The sequence below is a fragment of the Zootoca vivipara genome, chromosome 2, assembly GCF_965207765.1.
Source record: "Zootoca vivipara chromosome 2, rZooViv2.hap1.1, whole genome shotgun sequence".
NCBI lineage: Eukaryota > Metazoa > Chordata > Lepidosauria > Squamata > Lacertidae > Zootoca > Zootoca vivipara.
Window position 1 is genome coordinate 52,578,474 of NC_142584.1, and position 24,226 is coordinate 52,602,699.

The 24,226-nt window shown below is 46.4% G+C and overlaps 1 long non-coding RNA gene across 3 annotated transcripts in view; it reads right to left on the minus strand.

Moving 5' to 3' along the window:
- LOC148686861 (uncharacterized) overlaps positions 1 to 11,983 on the minus strand; it is a 126,486-nt gene extending 114,503 nt beyond the window's left edge. Inside the window, exons 1-2 of one of the 3 annotated variants that reach the window (XR_015948130.1) lie at positions 11,833 to 11,983; positions 9,498 to 10,256 (exon numbers count right to left, since the gene is read on the minus strand). This is a non-coding gene — a long non-coding RNA (uncharacterized LOC148686861). The remainder of the gene's footprint in view (positions 1 to 9,497; positions 10,257 to 11,832) is intronic. The other 2 variants (XR_015948128.1, XR_015948129.1) reach the window with 2 other exon arrangements.
- Positions 11,984 to 24,226: the final 12,243 nt, after the last annotated feature.

The following is a 24,226-nucleotide window of genomic DNA, read 5'->3' on the forward strand; positions in this document are numbered from 1 at the left end:
AATGTCCCCACATTCCCACAGCTCCCTAAGTCTCCTCCTCCCCTGGTTCCTTCTCCAGCAATCTGAAGCTCCGTCCTCTTGTCTGTCTTAGCTCCTCCCTCTTCATACCTCTTTGGGTTCTGGGAGACCAGGGGGAAGGGTAGCTGGTAGCAGCAGGAGCAGGAGACAGCCTGGCTTTCTCTCCAGTCTGACGCATCTCTGCCTCTTGCCCACCCCACTTCTCTCCATCTTCCACTTTTGCCTCTGCTTCTGCCACAGACTCTTCCTGCTCACCAACCCTGTTACTGTTTCGGATTCCAACCCCTCCTCCTCCTCCTCCTCCTCCTCCCAGTCTGTTTCCTCTTCTCCCTCTGACTACAACCAATCCCCTGGCATGAGCCTTCTTCCCTTGAGGGTTCCCTAGCTGATGCCTCCTCTGGATCCAGCGAGTCCATGACAGCTATGGTGCTACGGTAACACACAGAAATCCCAGGCTGCTCCTAGGACCCCATTTCCCACAATCCCCTAAAGTGAGATTCCATCAGAGACATTGTGGCATATTAGAACAGTGGCTGGTTCTAATCAGAGCACTGCAGCCGGGTGAACCACAGGGGACCCACCAGTGCAGGAAGGTTGCTTGCTCAAAGGCAGTCAGAGAGGATGTGGCCAATGTGGGGCTTCAGAATCAGGCCTTTGCCGTCTCTGATGGGTGACATTTCATTCACTGGACCCAACTGCAACTGTGTGCAGAAATGCAGACAATCACAAGGAAACACAAAACAGCCCTGAGGTTGAGAGAAATTCTGTGTCAAACTAGTGTAGGGAAAATATTGCTATAAAATTAGTGAACACTTCTGGACGCATGCTGTTCTTCCCATCTGGTGGTTATTCACGCCAAAATGGAAAGAAAGACGGAAATAATGCTTCCCCCCCCCATTAAAAAATCCTAATTTAATTCCAGCGATAGCTTGCATAAATGCACCATAACAGCTGCATGCGGTCTATGTTGCTAAATAATGCTTAATGGCTTCCATATTTGCTTACAGTTTCTATGTTCCCCACGGTCAGCAGTTTGTATCCATTATTCACATGTGGAGAGGAAAGGAGGAAATAGAGAACTCTAATGTTTCTGCAAACGCTTTTGTCTCTCAGGGTATATTGCAGTTACAATGTACAGGTAGAGCTTCTTGTAGCCAAGTGCTGGTCTGGGCAATAGCTCTAGGCAAAAGAACAGAAAGGAAATGCATTTTTTTCTTTTGCTTGGAGCTGTACTGTAACCTGGAAATGCAGACAACCTTCCAATTTTAGGACTGAGTTCCATAAAGCCAACTCGGTCCTGTGCTGCCTGCTCACGGGGGGGGGGGGGGACGTAACACATGGCCCATCATGTTGGATGAGATCATCTGCAGAAGCTCTGCTTCAGGTCCCCAAGTACCAGGGAAGTCTGCTAAAGGGGGATTGGAGTCAAACTTTTCTTGGATGTTGTGCTGCAGCTGTGGAATGCCCTCCCTGGAGGAGCCCAGTTTATGACATCATCCTTGTCAAAAGCTGTGCTTACAGTGCACAGAGTGCAATAGATGACTTAGAGCAACCACTGTAGAGAAATGGGAAATGGGACATTATTTCTAAATTCACAAGTTGCGCCTAGGGTATTGTGGTAGGTATCAACCCAAACGGATAGGCCTTCCAGTTCAAGGTGCCTCAAAGGTTATCCACAGCCACTGGAAGCCAAAAGTCCTATCAGCACTTCCTAATCATAGCCAGCTTGGACTCTGGAGAGTTTCCAAGAAGAAAGGGAAAAATAAGGCCACTCTTGGAGCAGTGTGAACTCTGGCACACAGGTGAGATACCTGAGAAAGTCAATCTGGGAGATTGTTCAGAGTATACTCATAGTACCAGTTTGGGCCAACCAGCCAGTCTCTCCCACTCTAAGGTGCTACAGATCTTCACGTAGTTTTAATTTCCACAGAATTGGGACCGAGTGGATCAGCACTAAAATATGTTGCACACTGTGAGTGTCTTGCTATTATATAGGCCAGTGTGACATACTGTATGTTAGACTTCTGGGAGCAAGACAGGAGCAGTGGCATACAAATATTAAATCAAGCCAACACAATGAAAGAGTATTCTGCATGAAAATTCTGTCTGTGATAGAAGGTGGCTCCTTCCAACATGCAAATCACCATCACTTGATTTTACAGTCATCGAGTGATAGCAACAGAGACAAAATGGGTTGTGTGCAGTGAAGTCTTCTCATTAGCACAAGGACTTCTTTCCCTCGCCTTGCACCCTTCTCCCAATTTGTTCCGGAGGAGATTTGGAGGGATGCAGGAGGCACACAAGGACAGAAGAGGGAGAGGGAGACCCATTGAGCAGGCGGAAGTACTTGTACTAACAGGGCAGCTCCACTGGCTGCCACCCAATGTAAATACATTGACGGTTTTATCTATCCACTTTCACACGCAGGCAAAAGGTAAGAAATGTTGCAGACTCAGTGCCCTGATCCTATTTTACCGCTTGCTCATTTCACACACAGATTTGTACCCCTCGGTTTCCAGCACATGCATAACAATATTTCAATGAGATTGTTCCCAGACTCTGATCCGTAGATCACCAGTGGTCTGCAAGCTCCATTCAGGGGTCCACAGTGTGTGTGTGGATTTGTGGCTGAAGATGGGAGATGGCACATCCATCCCATTAAATGTTGACATTTATTTTTACTTGCATTTTTATTCCCTCTTTTATTTATTATATTGTATTTAACTATATTACAATTTGAATTTCATTAAATTCAAGTTGCAATACAATAAAATACAATACAGAAATACAAGAAGAAATAAAAATACTGTGCAAGTAAAAATCATATGGCATCTAACATAGCACATTACCATCGCTATAACAGGCAGAAAAATCATCAAGTGATCCACCATGGCCCTTGTTTCCAGGTGGTTGGGAGAGGGAAAGTTTCAGAACTACTGTTCTAGTGTGGTTTATTTGTGGATGTTCATATTTTAAGGCATATATAATTGGTTTTTATACTTGTAAACCACTTAGAAACCTAGTTTGGCATTAAGCGATAGAGAGAGAGAGAGAAATGGCTGAGGAACATTCTGTTGGTTAGGAAGAGAATATGCATTTGTTTTATGGTTTTATTCTATTGTTCAGTTTGCTGTAAAAGAGATAATGCCTAGATGAATGAGGAGGGAATCTGGCCACCACAAGAATGACTCATGCTGGACTGTTTTTAAATTTAAACCTGGAACAGCAATTTTCTGTTGGGACAGATTTCAACTGTCATATTGTTGAGACGCTGTCGAAATGCTACATTTGCTAAGTTATTATTCTGAAGGATAATCATTGGCATGTTGCCATGTGTAAATGTAGTCGGTCACATGCCGTATGATGTGTAATATGGTAGCTCTTTCCCCCCAGGACATTTTAAAGAAAGAACAGCCTATGGCGATCTTGCAATGTCCTTTCTTTCACCAAGAACTCATGTTTTAACTTTCTAGGTGAAACCTCTGAAGCTGTTTCATTCTTAACCGATATGCCGCCATTACAAGAAAGTTTAAAGTCCAATCTTCAGTTCCTTATTATGTGACACATGGTTTGCTGTTTTGGGGTTTGTTTTGCTTCAAATGCATTAAGGTGATCAGTGTTCTCCTATGGCAATGCAATATTTTAAATATATCCTTACACTGGTGGTTTTCAACCAGGGTGACTTGGCACCCTGGGGTGACTTGAATGATGGTCAGGGGTGCCGGGGGCAACACCGGCCTCTGTCCCTCTTTCCTTCCATCCCTCCTCTAATGTCCTCTCACATCTCTGCCTCCCAATGGCTTGCACAGCTGTTTGTTGCAGCAGCCCAGGCTACAAGCTCCCCAGGAAAATGGTGCCTCTTGGGCTGGGTTTCCCAGGCCCTTGTGGGGCAGTGTGGGGAGGCACCTCTCTTTGGAGCAGAGGGACAGCTCACAGACCAGGGGCAGCAGCTGCGGCTGCTCAAAGAACTCCCAAGGAGAGGGGAGAGGAGAGGAGGCTGAGGTAACACTCCACAAGGGAAGATGTTTGAAAAAGGGTGACAGGCTGCCAGCTTCAGGCAAGGGGTGACATAACTGGGCTCCTGAGCCTCACAGGGGTGCCGCAGAAATAATCTAATTGGTCAAGGGAGCCATGGACTCAAAAAGGTTGAAAATCTCTGCCTTACATTATTTCATTTGGGGGGCAGATAAGACAACAAATCAGGCACAGGCAAAACAATTCAAATGCCCAGATCAGCTGTGAAATTCCATGTTAGGGGTAGAAAACAGAACTTGCAATGGCATAATTTACGGTGCGACTCTGTATTGTTCTGGCTGCCTCACCTAAAGAAAGGATATTGCGCATTTGGAAAAGGTTTCACAAAGAACAACCAAAATGAACAAGGTCCAGGGGATGCAGCAACTCCCATAATAAATAAAATATTCCAACATGCTGATATTTTTTGTTTAGAAAAAAAGCATGGGACATGAGAAAGGGGGCATGATAGAAATGTACATGCTTGTGCATGGTATGGAAGAAGTGGATTGCTCTCCCATTATCCTAGAACCTGGAACCATTCAATGAAACAGAATATTGGAAGATTCAGAACAGACAAATGAAAGTACTTCTTCATAGTTAATTAAGCTCTGGAGCCCACTCCCAGAATATGTAAGTGATGGGCACCAACTTATAGGGTTTTGAGAGAGGAACCTCGGCAATCTACCTTGCAAAAATCTATGATGATTTTATATGGTACGTTCGCCATATGGTACAATGTATCTGAAGAAGTGTGCATGCACACGAAAGCTCATGCCAAAATAAAAACTTCGTTGGTCTTTAAGGTGCTACTGAAGGAATTTTTTAATAAGAGCAGCAGTTCCTGCCAATAAATTGCTGAGGGAAGGAGACAGGGGGCCCAAGCCACACAAAGTGTGCCATGCCCAGGAAATCCTCTTGACATCCTTGCCACGGGCAGCCCCCCCATAGGTGTCTTCATTTGGCCCTGCTTGGGTTCTCCTGCATAAAACCAACCACTGAAGATACCTTATTCTGGCATTAGAAATGCCAAGATCTCCTTTGGGTAGTGGCACAAATTGCTTCAAACACAAAGAAACACAAATCTTAAAAAAGATGGAAGGAGGCATCTTGCAGGAAGTTCGTTTTCCTCTCCTGGAACATCCTAATGCACCCAGCCAAATATTCTTGGCTGTACATGCTTATTGTTTCAGATATGCATGAGGTAATTCATAGTAAATTCAGGAAGTTTGTGGCCATAAAGCACTCCTTCCTCTATATCTCCGGCAGCTGGATAGGGATCGGGTAATGAATTGTTCTTGTCTGATAAATATCTCTGCTACACAACAAGCAAGGACAATGCGGGCTGCCAAAACAAGAAGACGAGCAAAACCCAGTTGTGAATGACATGTCCGTGTGCGCTTCATGTCGCCTTACTTTGCCAGAATCTCAGCTATGAGTCAACAGCAAGCGAGTTTTGAAAACCAAATAAATCCAAAATGGGCACTACTTGCTCATTCCTGCTCCGTGGGAGCAATTATTTAGATACTTCTTCCTCAGCAGACCGTACTCAGGAAAAAGGAGGCACATGGAAATGAACGCAGATGGATCCAGGCATGTGTGCAGTGGAGGAAAACAACGTCAACAGAATGAGAACAAAAACAATGAGGGGGGGGGGGGAACATCCGTAATTCTAAGAGGAACTTCTTTTTCCAATTCTGAAGAGAAATTCTTCAGCAGTGACATCACATTCACACCAATAGTCCCTAGTTACCACCCCCATTTTAAGTAGATGCCCCGGTAAACTGGGTTTCTTTTCTTTGGCTTTTTTTCCTTTTGGGAAGAGTTTGGGGCTGCCTTTCAAATATTTTGTTTGTTGCTAAAGTTGTCTTTCTTCAGGTTTCAGCTCATTTCCCCTCAGGTTTCTAAAAAGCCCAGAACCAAATGCCATGAGACGCCTTTCACACAACAAGCGATTTATTTTTTAATTTAATTGAAACAAATCAAATTATGTAATTTTGCTGGCTCAGTTCTGTGTTATTTTTGTGCTGCTGGAATTTGTTAAACAGATTGGATATTGTTAACTTATGTTACAGGCTCTGCTTTTATTACTGTCAGCTGCCTTGGGTCTCCTTGGAGAAATAGATGGCGCGGAAATGTTCAAAGTAAAATCAATAATAAATAGAATTACAGCAAATAGAATTAAAAGGCTTTTTTTAAAAAGTTAATAGCAGGTGTATGTGTGTGATCAAAATCTGGATCTTGGAAGAAGGGAGGGGGCTTTAATCCTCCACCCCCTGCTGTGGTCTTAATCCAGATGGTGCTATTGAAAGAAAAACTGTAAATGACACAAATGGGCACTTAACTTCTGCAAGTAGCAGCAGGTGTGGGTCCCCAGTCTGGATCAAGTCCACCAGGAGAGGCAAAGAAGGATCACAAAATCCTGATCAGGACTGGTGGAGGTGTCTGCTATTTACTTTTGGAAAACCACCCATGCAATTGCTAATTGTGTCAATGGCATCTCGTTTAGTTTAACCCTGCACGTCGGAGTGGGAGTGGGATACTTTCTGACTGCACTACACAAGCATGTACACCCACACACAGAAACACCAAGGGTATAATTGTGCATATGCCTGGCCTCCATGGGATTCAAGCAGGCTACGTACCTATATCTGCGCAGCTTGCCATTTCACATACTACACTTAGGCAAAGTTCATGCTGAACTTTTATTTAGGGCAACTGAGGACGACTCAGGAAGTTCAATTGATCCAAAATATAAAAGACAGGTTATTGCCTGAGGTTCCTTTTAGATCACTTATAACTTCTGTGTTAAAACAGCTTCCCTGGTCACCTCATTTCTGGGCCCAATTCAAGGTGCTCACATAAATGGTTAAGTAATTCCAGCCCCCAAGATCCGAAAAACATCCTCCTTCCCTACAGACCCTCTTGGGTGTTAAGACTGGAAACATTGGAAGGTATGACACAATATCCCAGGCTTTACATTCCTACGGCCGCAGTTCTTGAATTATTTCTTAACAGAGTTGGCCCATCCTTTGGCCCATCTTCGAAATGAGAGGCAGTAAACTGGAGCACGGGAGCCAGTGTGAATGTACCTGTTAGATCTAAAGCCATTTTTGTTATGAATGCAGTCCTTTGAAATTTGTTTTGGTAGGACATTTGAGTTCACAAAGGCTTGCACAACTTTGCACAATCTCTCTCTCCCCCCCCCCTTCCCGCCCCATTGAAAGTTGTCACGAATCCAACCTCCCACTTGAAAGCAGAACTGTTGAGCAACCACATGAGAAAAGAATGTTCTACGGGTCCCATTCACAAATTCCCCCCTTGTGTTATTTGAAAATATCACTGCCAGTTCAAACAGCGAGATATAGAGCATGTAGTCATCTGTGTGCTGTGGCGGGTACATATCTAATGTGCAGGACCACGGGGATGATCAAGATTGCAGGACAAAGCAAACAGGCGCATGAGATCATTATTCTAATCGTTAGCTTCCAATTCATAAAGTCTACTGTCTCAAAACACAAAACAAGCAAGCTAACTTTTTCTAACTGTCATATCAGGATTTCAGAAGGGTAAATGAATCTCCTCACAATGTGACACACACAAAAAAGAACATGATTTTCTTTCTTTCTCTTACTTTCATCTTTGGTTTTGACAGGGATATAATCATTCATCCCTGCTTTTACAGTAATTATATTGCTTGCACTCAGCAATGCTATAGTGCTCTGTCAGGGAAGACATTTAACCATCTCTCTATTAAAAAAGGGACCCAGGTGGCGCTGTGGTTAAACCACTGAGCCTAGGGCTTGCTGATCAGAAGGTCGGCGGTTCGAATCCCTGTGACGGGGTGAGCTCCCATTGCTTGGTCCCAGCTCCTGCCAACCTAGCAGTTCGAAAGCACGTCAAAATGCAAGTAGATAAATAGGAACCGCTATAGCGGGAAGGTAAACGACGTTTCCATGTGCTGCTCTGGTTTGCCAGAAGCGGCTTTGTCATGCTGGCCACATGACCTGGAAGCTATACGCCGGCTCCCTCGGCCAATAATGCGAGATGAGCGCCGCAACCCCAGAGTCAGTCACGACTGGACCTAATGGTCAGGGGTCCCTTTACCTTTACCTTTACCTATTAAAAAAAAGTGTTAATGAATAACTCACAATGCAATCCTATCCTCAACCTACGTCCATTGGGCAAGGATAGGATTGGTGGTGGTACCCAAAGATATGACAGCTGATCCACATCGCAGCAGCCCTGGAGGTACCTAACCCTTACACCAGTTAACCTTACACTGGTTATGGGGGTGCAGGGTAGCCCATGTGATACAGCCAGTTCTGTCCTCCAACAGAAGGGCGCAGGGAAGGGGCTCTAAAGTAGTGGACCTCAGCATCTACCTGAGACCGTTGTCCAACTTTGCCTAATGGAAGGACACACACACATACTTCAGGCATTATGCCCTACCAGCAATGGGGAAGGTAAGGACAAGTGCACTCGTTTCATACACCCAGACTGTCCCATCACAGTGTATAAAACAGAGGCCTATCAAATTATGCACAGTGTGGGGAAAGTTCCCCACCCCTCTCCCATGATATTAGAACCCAGGGTCATCCAACACAGTTGAATGTTGGAGGTTTCTGGACAGATAAAAGATGCTCTCGCACACTGTGCATAGATATGGGCACCAACTTGGGTGGTTTTAGAAGAACATTAGATGAATTCATTGAGGATGAGACCATCAATGGCTACTACGTAGCAATGATGCCTATATATTGATTGAGCAATGAATACCGGAATGTGCACATATCCTGCTTGCGGACTTCTTATGAGCATCCTTTGCCACTGTTGGAGTAGAATGCTGGACTAGATGTCCCTTTGGTCTGATCCTGCAGGTGTTATGTTCTTATCTCTATATTACACCAATTATCTCTGTGCTAGCAGTGAAACCTCATAGCTGGGTTGTGATACCCTTCCATAGAAAGTGATAGGATTATCAACATATGCAATGCCTTGGTTACAATGACTAACTTTAGCTAGATTGGCCCAAATACTAGCGTAGTTTGCACCATTTCAAATGTGTTCCTTGGGTGTAAAATTTGCATACCAGTTTTGATTTTTGAGAAATGATGGCACAGTGACAACTCACCTGTTACTAGGAACCCAGCCATTCCCTGCTATGGCTGTTCCTCCATTTCAGGAATACAAATATACTGGATTCCGTTCAACTCAAAGGACATCAATTAATTCTAACGCAATAGGAATTCCAGTTTCCAAGTGTCTCTTGGCATTGAAAAGTGCATCCCATTGCTATCCTCAGATGTAGGTACTTTCTTTATCTGTGGTTGCCATGAAACCTTCCATGCACCTGCCCCTGAAAGGTTTTAGAAACTTCTGAAACACATTAATGATAAGAACCTAGTTGGCAAATATGCCCACCCAGTCACTTTGCATGGTCAATGTGAAAGTACACCACTCACCTTTCGAGGGATCATTTGATGTGGTTTCTGCCTTCCATGCTGTGTCCAAGCAACCACAGAATACCAATGTCGTTGCCTCAAAAATGGACTTTTTATACAAATGGATAATGCTTGAATGCTCCCTGTGGTTGTAAGGTTGTGTAGACTAGTTCCTTGTCATCTGAAAGCAGAGGACCCTCAGCTCAATGATGATTTTCACACAAAGGTCTCCTTTGCATACTATTTTGTAAGGAAATAGTGTGTGACAACCATTACAGGTTGCCTCAAGTTGGCTTAACACATAAAGAAAAAATACTGGATCATCACAGTAATGCACCAAACAAATGAGAGCACACTCTTTTCTCCTCCCAGCTGACATTATGCGCAATTAACTGAAGGCATGGAAGGACTTGACTCGTGGTTCTCACCATTGAATGGTCAAAGAGAATATGGTCTCCATAGATGCCTAATGAAGATGGCATAAAGTGTTTTGCAAGAGATTCCCTTTATGTTGTGTTTGACCCGGGAAGGCTGGGGAATGCAGGCTGCGTGCTAATCGTTATGGGATAAAAAGGAAGCTCTAAGAAAATATTCTCATTTTTTTAACAGCAGGGTGGAATTGCCAAGCTGCAAAGAGCTAGTATGCTTTCTAGAAATGTACGATGCAGGGCCAATTCTTCTAACCTTCTAGCATTCCATGGTTCCTGGAGAAAGACAACAGGAGCATTTGGTCTAGAAGCTAAATTGCTGGGTGTAACCTAAAGCAGTTCTCAGATCATTCTGAAACAAACAGAAGATAAGATAACATTTTTATTCTGTAGCGTGCCACCCTTTTATAGTGGGTTATGAAAGCAAGTCTAGGCTATATGTCATCCCTTTGTACGCTTTCTTTCAATGCATACAAAGCTTACCAAACAGACTCTGCAAGGCAATAATCAAAATAATGGATTCTCAGTCTATGAGAGCCGAGCTACCTTTGTTGTCAACACCCTTCAGTAACACAGAATTTAAGGCAACGGGTATTCTTATAATGATATCTGATGGATGGCTGAACAGTTAGAGAAATAGATTGTATATAAGGCTATCACATCTGGTGTGTTTCTGTGATAGTGTTACAGAAGCACATAATTCAATACACAGAACAGAATTCAACATCCTGAGAATTTCAACTTCATTTTTAAAAATGCAAGTTTCTAGTGCTTCAGTCCAATGAAAGGACTGTAAACATACAAGAAGAATCTGATGATATCTCAGAAACAGAGGAAAGAAAAGCAGGACTTTCAGAAACCAGTAAGAGAGAGATTTCAGCACCCCACACAGCTCCTTGCCCTTCCCCATACACACAGAAGAAACAACTATATGCACATTTGCTTAATGTGCATAATTTTTCATGCTGCTTCCAAGGAATCCATGGTATTCTGTGCCATAATGCCTCTGAAAACGGAGCCTCCATATAGCCTTCATAAATTATATCGATTCCCATATTGTACATACTTAGTTGATGGGATTTGCTGCACAAGATGTGATGAGGATTATGATTGCCACTCGTTTAGATGGCTTTTAAAAAAGAAATAAATCATTTCCCAGTATTTTTAAATTATTTTACAATTCCACCACATATGAAAAAGTGCCTTCTTTTTCTTTACACTTATTGGAGCCTGTTCTATACATTTTTGCCACTTTTGCAGGTGTAATGTAACCACTGATAACATCATTGTCATATAATTCTCTTTTAACAATATATAATCGGTGAATTTTAAATGCACTTTCCATAGTTTTTCCCAGTCTTCCATTTGTATATTATGTGCTAGATTTTTGTGCCCACTTAATCATTATGCATTTAACCTCTTCATCTTTAGCCTCCCATTCAATGTGAGAAAGGCATCACTAGCAGAAGCCACAATGCATTTGAGATTAAGAGAAAGGCAGGGTTTTAAAGTTTTGTTTTTTTTAACCTTTTATGATGAGATGACTAAACTGTGGCCTTCCAGAAGTTGTTGGACTCCAAATGGACAGCATCAGCCCCAGTCACCCTGGCCAACGGTCAGGGATGATGAGAGTTGTAGTCCATCAACATCTGGAGGGCAACACTTGTTTTATACACTCAGAAAGAACATGTGTCTCAGTCAACCTCATCTCCAAGTGTCAATCCATGCAAGAAGAGAGGATGTGGCTTTATCCTCCTGGCACCATCTGAGGAACCCATGACCAGCCAACCCTCCTTGAAGATGCAACACAACCCCCGGCCCACCGCCTGTTCGCTTTAGTGAATGCTCTCAGTGCTTGCAGAAGATGGCAAATTTTTCATTTTTAAATAAGGTTTCGTACATTTCCACATAATGCAAACAATACTCACATGTAAAGGCCTGCAACATTTGGTAAATCTAGGCAGCAGATCTGAGCAAAGTACAGTGTGTTTTGTAGCACAAGACTGTACATGATTCCCCCCCCCCTTACTGCTCTTTACAATGTTAACATCAGGAAATCATTAACTTTATCACAGGCACAGACAGTCTTTCTTTTGGCCTTTTAATAGACACAACAAGGCCTGACTGCCAGAAGAATACACTGTACCTGTAAATACCAGATACCGGGACACACACACACACACACACACACACACTTTGCATAGGACATTTCCTCTATCTGCAACAAACATGGCAATTTAAAAAACAATGCAATGCCAAGCTGTGGGCTTCAATAGGACCTGTTCTGCCCCATGTTACACTTCTGTGAACTGCTCAAGATCACAGCATTCTGCTCCACCCCCACCCAAAGGGACAGTTGCTATGAAACTATTCTCAGGGGAGGGAAGGAAGGAAGGAAGGAAGGAAGGAAGGGAGGAAGGAAGGAAGGAAGGGGGGGGGATAGGGATAAGGAAGCTAATGTTTTAAAGCTCCCTTGAGGATACTTGTGAAGGTTGACAATTGGGCTAGATTTTTAATAAACAGGGCAAAAATAACCCCACCACGTCCTGCTTGTGAACATCACCAAACATTTGTGTACCATGTTCTTGAGAATAGCCATAGTATGCCATACCATGGAACTGCAAACCCAGTCTGAAATAATATATGATATAGCATCACCAATCAGCATCTGGAGGATGCAACACTGACAAAAGCTGGTCTACTCTGACTAGCTAGGGCTCTCTAAGGTGGGAGGCAGAGGTTGCTTCCACCCCAGCTCCCTAAAAGGCACCCTCTTGGCAATCAGAGACACTATGTGCCATCCAGTCCAGTAAAGTCTACTCCTGAGCCAGCAGCTCTCAGGCAAAGAGAGCCCCATTTCTCTGAGATCCTTTAAATTGAGATTAAAACGGTCATCTTTTTCTGGATGGAAAGTATGCCATTTGCTACCATATTCTGGACCCACCAATGAGCAATTAGTATCAACTCTCTTTTTTCTGGTAGAGCTCCTGAACATTTAACTGTTTCTTAGAAGGCAAAAATTCAAGGGGTGAGGCTTTTTTCAGCTGCTGACTATGCAGCTGTGAAGGGCACAGAGCTCATGTTTAAAAAGGAAAACTGACATCCTTGCACCAAGAATGTTCTTTGTATCTGCAGATGTTTGATACTGTATTTATCCAATAGTACTAAAATGCAGCAGAACTGAAATCAGACACATTTTCTACAGAGGTTTACTATGTTTCCATCTTCCATTTGGTTATTTATACTTATTTATTTTTTATGTTACATTTATATCCCATCTTTCCTCCAAGTACATCAAGGTCATGTACTGTGCAGGCAGTAAAACTTGGCTTAGTTTCAGGGGGTGAAGGTTCCTAAAGTATTGGTATAGGAACTCAGGAAAGGCTTGTTAGAGCCATGTGGTCTCTAACCATGTGGTTAGAGCTTGGAGCAACTACCTCAGACCTCTTTACATGCTGAGCTTCTCAGGTAGACTGGGGTACAACAATAGGCTTGATTACCTTCCTCCAGGGTGAGGGGGAGTGACCTAGCTATGGCTGGAAATACAGCTTACTCTATGGCATTAATGCTTTAATTACACTTAAGCAAGTTGGGTCTGGGAAGCTGGTTATCCTACCTTGGCAGAGGGTTCTATGTAAACCTGCATAGCATCTCATGTCAAAATGATGAGACCCCCCTCCTTCCCCGTTTATCTTACCCCTTCCTGATTCAGGGAGGAGTGTACACCAGAATCTCGGGATAAAATGGAGGTGCAATTGCCCTCATTTTACCAGGTACTCCATGCAGACCTGTATATGTAGGCCTATTCTGTATTGCCTAAGATTTCTGACAACATATTTATAAAAGAAAGGCCGGTACACCTACAGAGGTTTCAACTTGCAATGGAAATGAGCTTTCCATATACAGGAACTTACTGGTAGAAGTGAGCAACCACGGCCTCCAAGCTGAAACACAGATATGTTTCTCTTCAGAGAGATGCTCTGCAATTAGCCCAAAGGCTTTCAGCATAGCTATTCCAACTCCATGTGTTTTGTTTTGTTTTTCCACACATCTTTCCAGCTATGAGAAGGACTGGGGTCAAATAACAGAACTCTCTGTTGCTGCCTGTTACCACTGCAAGATTAGATCCAGCTGAGGTTCCTTACTCAACATATTCTATGCCATAAAGCAGCCTTCACCAACCTGGCGCCCTTGAGATATTATGGAATATAATCAGTGCTATACTTCTAGAAAAAAAGAGGCAGCAGTACTCACAATGAACACCTCCCTCGTTCTCTTAGAATGGCAATGACGTCCATCTGAAAGATGCCAGGACTGAGTTCCAGTGAGTTCCGGCTGAAAGAAAGCCCTGACTATAATCCCCAGGAGCCCCAGCCAACAGAGGCTGGTGAGAACTGTAGTACAAAATATCTGGAGGTCACCAGTTTGGAAAAAGCCACCCTAGAGAATGTTTGGGTGTTGTCTTGTGGGTGGGTATGATTGGATAGCCACAACACCCAATTGGTAGGTCCCTTGATGCAGGGTTCAATCAGGCCAATGGGACGCAGGCTAATCGGATCAAGGGACCTACTTATACCCATGCATGTGACCCAGAGTTTCCGCTTTCAGCTCGTGCATTCGGAAGACCTGCCCACCTCTCCCTACTTTTAGAGCTTGTGTGCTTGACCTATGCCAATGTGTGTCGTCTGTCGTTGGGACAGGGGCACGACAGGAATTTTCCCCTCTTGACTGATTGGCTGGTGCCATTTGGGTTTCACCTGCCGCGTAGCAAATCGTCACAACTTGTAAGTTTGCGGATAGGCTCTGGTTCAGGTGATAGGAATGGAGGAAGCGTTCTCGCCATCCCTATGTGAAGGATATTCCATTAAAGGAATCCAGGGACTCAATGGTTTGGTCAACTCTGAGAGGGGTTGTGCCTGAGTCCAGGGGGACATCTGGGTGGTGGACATAGCCTGTCCCCGGCTTTCCACCATTCCAGGTGTTCACCCTTGGCTGACCTATGCTGGTACCCTGGGTCAGCGCTACCTGCAAGGGTACAGGCAGCTAGTCGAACCAGAGCCTATGCAACCACTCACTTTTCTGCAAGCAATAAAGTTGTGGCCTAAATTCTGCCAAAAAAACCAAACCAAAATCTGAGTCTTGTCTGAATTTATTTAAGGGGGAGGTTTACAGGTCTTCACAAGCAAAGATGATCTTGCCTCGGTGTGGCTGGTTAGAATAGATCGCTTTCATGTTCCCTGGGGGTCTAATTCCAAATGCTTTGCCGTAAAGTCTGATAACAGCACAATTATTATGTTTCTAAGCCTGCTTAGCCCAATAGCTCCGTATGTGACCCATAGGTCTCAGAACTATAGCTTGGAAGCTTTGCTCATCTGGCTGCAGCTTCACAAATGTACAGACTTGTCCCCTTTAATTTCAATGTATGCAAGTCCAGAAACAATACAAATGAACTGAGGAATTGTCAGAGGGCCAAACTACACATTATATTGAAATCACGTGCTTTTGTAACATGAAGGTAAAGGTAAAGGGACCCCTGACCATTAGGTCCAGTCGTGACCGACTCTGGGGTTGCACGCTCATCTCGCATTATTGGCCGAGGGAGCCAGCGTATAGCTTCCAGGTCATGTGGCCAGCATGACAAAGCCGCTTCTGGCAAACCAGAGCAGCACACGGAAACGCCGTTTACCTTCCCGCTGTGGCGGTCCCTATTTATGTGCTTTCAAACTGCTAGGTTGGCAGAAGCACATGCAGGTATTTATTTATTTTTTAATTTTAAAAACGCCAAATGTATCAGTTGTGTAGGGGGGTAAGAGGTAACAAGTCTAGGACAGACAGAAAGAGGAGATTTGATTCTTTTTCCTCCCTTGCTACAGTAAGGGAGAGAAAAAGAGTCAGATCCTGAAGAAAATGCTGCTTCTGTAGCTGGTACAGTATTTGCTTTTTTGGGTGGGAGCAGGGGGATAGCGGCAAACAGCAGCTTCAGAAAAGATATTTTCCTCAGGACCACAGTAATAAGAAAACACAGGGTTATATCCCATCTCCATGCTTGCCTTGATTCTGTTCATTTTATTTTTTTTACACACCTGCCAACTAATGCTATTTGAATTTTTTAAAGGGCTTATAGAATGTTGTGTAGTTTGGCCCTCAGTTTCCCAGACCTGTTGACTAAAGCCAGCGCTCTGCTTATCTTGTTGACTGTAGCAATGTTTGTTTGATGCCAGTGCCCAGGCCCAACCAAGCTGCCACTGCTTCTCTGCTAGCACCAGAACATGCTAGATGGTATCTCCTCAGGGATAGGTGCTGCCTTCTGTGATGGATCCCCCACCTCACTGCTTTAACCTCAGAGGCTCTCCCTGTGCTTCTCCACAAACAGGAGAAAAAAACCTCCAGAGTCCAAATTGGACTTGTCTCCAGAGTACCTCAGGCTCTGCGTTCGAAACCTATTGCCACCAGTGGGGTCTCCCTCCCTGGGATCCCTACTGCTACAGTGTGCCTCTCCCTTAGGCAACTATGTGGCTCCTTCGGCTTCGCTAACCAGCCCTTTGTATGACAGGAGAAACAGCAAACAGTTTCCTCTTCCCCAGGAAAGCTTTGTTCTCCCCTCTTTGTCACACCTCTGAAGGTACTGAGACACTGCCGAGTCAGTGAACATTTAAGCACATTTAACTTTATTATTTAACTTATAAACATGAGTTTCTTTGGTTCTTAAAAGCACATATCTTCTTTTTTATTTAACACAGTTTTCTTCATACAGCTCCTGCATCCCTCTTTAACACTCTACTCTCTACCAACTCCCTAACTCCCAACTGTCAATCCCCAACTCCCAACTGCCATTTAGAATGCCCCCAAGCTCCGCCTCTCAGGGAACACTTGTCTAGAATGGGAGTGAGGGATTAACCCATGATGAACCAGAATCATCATCAGGCACCATTCCGCCACACCTTCGCAACTATTCCAAGATCCCATACATTCATCTGGTGCAGATTTTATCAAGTGGTTAGAGAACACATAGCTGATCCTACTAGGAGCAGAGGATTCCGGTCAGCCTTTCAAGACCTGTCTTCCTTGAGGGGACTAATAGATCGATTACCAAACAGGTGGCAAAATATTTGAACGTTATCATATCTCTCAGACCTGCTATGAATGTTAGTTCCTAACTTGCCAGAGTTAATCATTAATATTTAGCTCCCCTGAGGCTGTGGTTTTTATATTTTGTACCATGTTCACTGGTCGATCAGCCATAAGAAACACTTGACTGACTATAGTTGTCATCTTCTGATCAGCAAACAGTGGCAGATTGGCACAAAAAGATAAGTGACGTTAAATGTTATGACTGTGGAACCAACTACTAAGGTGCCCTGAGTCCACTATGTGTACCAACCCTAATAAAGAGGTGGGGGGAACCATTATTCTCATAGTTGTGTGGTCATCTCAGTTAGCAGTGACCAGAGGGAGAGTTTTCTCTGTGGCAGCCCCCTTTCTATGAAATCACCTCTCCTTGGAGCTCTGAAAAGCATCAACACCAATTACATTTTGGCACTGTTTAAAACGAGGTGGAATATGTACCACCTAATACAATCTGTCTCAAGGCTGTGTACAAGTTTGAAATGATAAAACAATATTTTTCTTTATTAAATTTGCATACTGCCCTCCATCTGTTGATCTCAGGGCAGTTCACAGAATGAAAATGCAAGATAAAGACAAAACAAACCAATAACCACCACCACCCCTCTCTCCCACACCGAAACAATACAACAGCAAAGAGCTCAAATGGCAGTGTTACTCGTCCACACTATAGGACAGAGTGAGGCTTGAATCTCGGACAGTAGACTCTGGGTGTCATTAAAGAGTAGCAAGCTGTAAGTTGATCTTTAACCAATGGAATAGCAATTGAATTAGCCAGCAAGAGGGGGGGCAGATGAGCAATGGTGAGGAAAAGCAGGTCCACAAGGCTCTACATGGAAGACCCCATCCTGCTGGGGTGTGAGCCCCAGAACATGGCCAGCTGTGCTGACTGACCCCCTGATCCAACTCCCTTGGTCTACAGTGGCTTCAGGGATGTAGCAAGGGGGGTGCGACGGGAGCAGACCGCCCTGGGTGCCGCCCTGGAGGGAGGTGAAACTTGGGGTGCTGCTCATGCGGCAGCCTATACGGCCGCCATGCACAAGCAGCAGCCCGTACGGACTGCGCATGTGCAGTATCCCACACGTGCGCAGTCCATACGGTCTGCCGAACATGCCGAACATGCCTTACACACGGCGGCACCCCGTACGGAGTGCGCACGTGCAGGATGCCGCACATGTGCAGTCTGTAAGGGGTGCCGCACATGCGCAGGCCGTAAGGGGTGCCGCACATGCGCACTCCACCGTGTACCGCCTGGGCTTGGTACGCCACTGAGTGGCTTTCTGTTCCCCAGGCAGAGGAAGAGGATAAGCAATCCTTTTGCCACAAGGAGAGCTGGCAGGCCCAGGTGAAGGGAGAGACATCCTGAAGATGAGTCCTTTTGGCCCCTGACCATTTTGGCCTGGCTTTTAACCATTTTGGCCAGCACTTAACATCTTGAAATGAAAAGTGCTGAAACTCGAGCCAGGAAACTGTAGCTTCTGAACTGTAACAGCTGTCCCCAAATGGGCGAGAGGTTCAGATTTTGGCTGTCGTTAGTCAGCTGAGGGAGTGAAGATCACTGCAAATGACATTTGCCAAATGCTCAGAGGAACTCTCTTTCCTGTAATTGCTTCATGTGTTCTGAGGCTGAACCGAGCATTCGAAATGGGTTCTGAAATGGAGCCCTGTGGAACTGCAGCTCATTTTAACCCCCTAAAGATAGCTCAAAAGTATGATGCGCTAACCAGACATTGAAGGGCTTTTAAGTCTGCTGCAGTGCTATACTCATTGCTGGCCGGGCCAGAGCAAGATATTTTGCAGCCTGAGGTAGAAAAGCGAATGGCACCCTTTCCCACCAAGGCAACATCCATAGTATCTGTGGAAGTCAAATTACTGCCTTCTATTAGATTCTGGCAGTGGTTAGGTTAGCCTGACTTCTGTCGTCTATGCTCTGCTAACCTCTGGGTTACATTACTGCAATGTGTCATCCATAGAGCTCCCTCTGAAAATGGTTCAGAAACTTCAGCTGGTGCAGAATTCAGCAGCCAGGTTGCTCACTGGGACAAGAAAATTTGAGCATATTACACCGCTCCAGGCCCAACTGCACGGACAGCCAGGGCCGTCTCTAGGCCTGGGCTGGGTGGCGCAATGCGCCAGGGCACCTGGCCACCGGGGGCGCTGTTGCCGGGGTTGGGATGGAGGAGGAGGAAGCGGTGGCAGCCGCCAATGCTGCTAGTTCCGCCTCCAGAGGACGGGGAGTGGGAGGCAAGCCCAGGGGCTGCTGCGGGTGCAAATGGGTCCGCGGCTGCCTGCTCTGCGAGGCCACTCCGCCCCCGCAGGTACCATGTGCGGCATCGGAGGAGGAGGAGTGATGGTGAGGAAAGGAGCCCGTGCCTGCTGCCTTCGGCCCCGGAACCTCTTCAGCTGAGGGGCGCGCGCCTCTTGAGGGGGTGCAGAGTGCAGGCGCCCACCGCGCGGGCGGTGAGAAATTGCTGCAATTATAGTAGTGGGTGGGAGGAAAGGGGCCAGAGGAGCCACTCCGCTACGAGGAAAGGTTTGGGGCTCTTTTGGTTTGGGGAAAAGGCGCGGGAAAAGTGACACGATCATGGCAATCATGGAGAAAGTGGGCAGAGGAAAGTGTTTTCCTCCTTCTCTTACCTAACACTCGAACTCGCGGACATCCCGCGAAGCTGAATATTGGGAGATTCAAGACAGAGATAGGTGGAAAAGGCCCTTCTTCATGCAGCACAAAGGTCAGCAACTCTGGGAAACGGGGGGGGGGGAGTGCCAGAGGGATCTTTGAACCACGGGGCTGGATAGGCTTAAGACGGCCCTGCGGACAGCCAATTTGTTTCTGGGCCCAATTCCAAGTGCTGGTTTTGACATATAAAGCGTTACACAGCCCAGCACAGTAATGTCTCAAGGACTGCCACTCCCCTTCGTTGCATATCGTTAGGTGACAGGCAAAAACATTCCTCTTCTCCTAGGCCTTTGGCTAATTAATCTATTGTCTTTTAAACTGTGTGGGGAGCATTGTTTATGTTTGCTATTATGGTATGTATTTTTGTGTTGTTGTTTTGTAAAGCACCCTGTGATCCCTGAATGAAAGGTGGTATAGTATTATTATTATTATTATTATTATTATTATTATTATTATTATTATCATTACAATATTAAACTAAATAACTACCAATTTGCTTCCATTCCACGACACCCCATTTCAGCTGCCTGAGGCTGCCCTCTCACTCTGCCTAATGGTAGGGCTTTGGCCTCCTCCTAGTCACTGTACTTACACAGGGCCAGCTGAGGCAAGGTTCCTAATCACTGCCCCTAGCCAATAAGCTGTTTTCCAGCTTTTGACACACATTCACCCGTGTGTGTGTGTGTGTGTGTGTGTGTGTGTGTGTGTGTGTGTGTAGTGATGTTGCTTGGGTTTGCTTTCCTTTCTTGCCTCTGCTGCAATCTTTTGCTAGTTATAGATTTAGCAGCTGGAGCCAATTGGATTTGTTTGATTTTTCTGTTGATGGTTATTAGGCACAGGAAGTGCCAGAAGGGATTTGCCTTGAGTTCAGAAATCCATTCCCATTACAGCCACCGAGTCTTTAATTATAGATTGTGTGCTGCTTCTGGCTTTTTGTGCTTTGTTGTTGTTGGGTTTCAAACGGTCAGTTGCGTGCACTTCTGTTGCTTTTGGTGCACAGAGCTTCAGCAGCAACGGGGGGGGGGGCTGTGCTTATGGCCCATTTTAAGAGGAGGCTCTGCAGATTTCACAGCTTGCCGAAATGAGTTGCACCCTTGGGAAAGAGTTGTAAGGCTCAAAATTAGGTATTTACAAAAAACCAAACTGCATGGGAGGCCAACAGATGATATTTCCAGAAACAGCCTGGTCCTTGGGGCGCACTTGGCTGAGTAACGGAAGTCATCTGAAGATTGTCCTTTTGGGGCAGTTTTGTCCCGCCCCGCCCCCACCAATACATGCATACCTTCTGCGCCCTCACAATGGTTTTCTGGCCCTCTCACATCAGAAATACTGATGGGACAGCAGAGCAAGCTACCCCATACTTCTCAATGTTTTGTGGGAGGGATTCAGAGGCAAACCAGAAATTTATCTTGGTGGAATTCGTGCATTAAAGTGCTCTGTCACCCTGTAGTTCAGGGGTGTCAAACTCAAATTCATCGGGGGGCGCATCAGCAGTTTGGTCACCCTCAAAGGGCCGGTTGTGTCTGTAGGACTATGTGTCCACTCTTTATTATCATAAATTATTGTCACTGCATTCAATTATTAGTTTTTTGTAATAATGTAAGCTCATTCCCGCCCCCACGCGGATCACATTCCTGCGTCGTGGCGTGTGTGGGGGAGGGGATGTAAACGAGGGAAATTTGAACAAAAGGTGGGGATCGACGGCTTCGGGGGGGGGGGGCTCAACTAAACCTTCGGCAGGAAGGAGAAAGCCACTGCTGGGATTAAAAACCTGCAGATGGAAAGAGGGCTTCCCTCTCCCGCTCTGCGCACACCCAAACCCCGCTAGGCAGGATGCCACACGCTGCAACCCACCCCATGCTTTGGAGAGGGGCAGGAACATGCGGTGCAGCGCCAACTCCCTGCTTTGCTTTTGCATCCTCCCTCCTCAGCACCAGAGTCCCTTCCCCTCGCGCTGAGGGAGGGCAGCGGATTTCCCGGGGAGGAAGGCGGTGGCAGCCCCAGCGGACGTGCATCTTCGCCTCAGAGCTGCTCTTCCCCCCACCCGCGCTGTTGTCGTCTTCGCCGCCGCCTCTCCCTACCGGGACTGCAGGCAGAGGAGGCTTGAAAACCTCCCCCCCCAAAAAAAATTCCCCTCCCACCTACTCAAACCGCGAGGCGACTCCATCTGGAGCCCTACATCACGAGGGGTTGAGAGGAGGCGGCGGCAGAGCGGGAAGAGCAGGAACCCGTGCCGTCGCCGCCGCCTCCCTCCCGGCTGCCCCCTGGGGAGCAGCTCCGCCGGAACTGAGAAGCCAAAGGGCGGCTCGGGGGTGGGGGGCAGAGCAAAAGCCAGGCACCCTCCCGAGTGTCTATGAGGAGAAAATGGGGGAAGAGGGAAGAGAAACCCGGCTCCATCAAGAGAGCGGCTGTTGCGCTTCGCCTACTTCCCCCTCAGGCTCACTCCGCGTCCCTTTCACCCGCTCTCTCGCCCACCTCCCGGATGCAGCCGAGGAGAGGAAGGGAAGCGGCGGGCGGCGGCTCCCCAGTGCCGCCTCACTCGCTCTCGGAGACAACAGCAAAGCTCGGCAAAAAAAAATCCAGCGCTGCTCCGTCCCGGCACCAACTTTGCCGGCGCCGCCTGTAGGGCTTTCCTACCTCCTCGGCGGGCTTCCTCCTCCTCCTCCTGCATCTCACTTCCCCGTCTGGCCGCTGTGCCACCGCCTCCCTCAGCCTCATTCGAAATTGAAATTCCCTGGCCAAGGCCGTCAGCGCGGCTCCAGCGCCCCGGCCTCTGCCTGCAACCCCGCCCCCGGTTTTGACCCTCGGCCAATCGCAGGCTCCAGAACTACTGTCAGCGCCTAATGTCGGCGGCGGCTACGCGGGCCACATGACGAGGTCTGGCGGGCCGGATTAGGCCCCCGGGCCTTGTGTTTGACACCCGTGCTGTAGTTAGTTAGTTAGTTAGTTAGTTAGTTAGTTAGTTTGTTTGTTTGTTTGTTTTTGCAGTTAAGAAAGTGAGGCGACAATGCACTGAGAAGTATGGGATGGACAAATGATTGACAATGAGACCTATCACCACTGCACCTGAGGTGAAACACAAAATGGCACTCCCCTCCCCACTATGAGTGAGTGAAGGTCTACACCAGAAAGAATGGGGGAACCAAGATCTACACTGGGGTGTACGATAGCTGTGGATCCTGTCCCCTGAGGCGGCTGCCTCACTTTGCCTCATGGGTGAACCAGCCCTGCCCTGCCACTATACAAGCAGATCAGGATCGATGTCATATAACCTCTTCAGAAGGTTCAATAAAAACCAGACACAATCTAAGCTCCCTGTGAGCTTTATGCAAGCACATCAAGATGAATGCTCAGGTATGAAGCCACCAGGAGGAACTTTTTGTTATAAAAGAACTCAAGTAGGGCGCTAACTATAACCCAAGTGCCTGCATGCCTTGAGTGCCTGATGCAACCACCACCACCACCTATGCAATTGCCCTTTCATGGTTTGGTGCTGGGTGCAAAACAGGCAGCTCCTTTTTCATTTCCTTCTTCACATCAAAGTCTTGGAAGCCCATTACAACACTAATAGCTCAGAGGAGCTGATTCGAGTTGCCTCGCCACCTCCTTTACCTGACTCTATCCCTCTCCTAGTTTCTCCTTCCTTCTGGCCTCATCCTACCCTAGCCAAGGTTTTCACTCTGCCTGATCCCATTCACCAGCACCCCAGCCTTCAGCCAGTCTTTCACCCAGCATTCCTGATTCTCACCAGACAGGTCCTGTCTCTTTGCGCATTATTCTTTATTTCTTTGCATCAGGATATATATCTCTAAATATTTCCTCTCCACTGCATTAATTTGCTGCTTCAGTTTGCTGTTCTTGCTCCCCTGTGCCTCTTTCAGGTGACCCTGCCCCACAGGGTGAGAAGCGCAGCGCTGGATTCATGCTAGCCCTCTTGTAAAGGGGAATATACAAGGCGCAGCACTCGGCTCTCCTGAGCGGAACTGCTGTTTCCAAAACACATTCTCATTAGTTCGTTTCCGAAGAGAGGGAACACATGCAGGCTTGAGGCACATACATCTGGAGAGCAGAGGCCCTTTCCCTCGCCTCAGACCCCTCCTTCCTGACCTCAGCAGTGAAACCAGAGGTTCTTCCGCTTCTCCGACCCCAGCTTGAACAATATCCACACACAGGCATAAATAACATGACGACGATATGGCCAGCTGTCTCGGCCAGCTGTCACTGATGTTGGAGGAGCCTCTCAACTTATTTTCACAGCTAAATAACGTGCAAAGTATACAGAGTTGATGTATACAAGTAGAGCTCTTGTGCTGGATCAGGCCCAAGGGCTACCTGGTCCAGCATCCTGCCTCCAGGGTGGTCAACCAGATGCTGAAGGGAAGCCCACAGGCGAGGCAACTGTTGTTCCCCAGCAGCTGGCGTGTACGGGTATGGTGATTCCAGTCCTGGAGGTATACCAAGCTGGTATATCCAGCTGTAATTGTGGTCAAACTACTAACACAGAACAGTTGACAGCC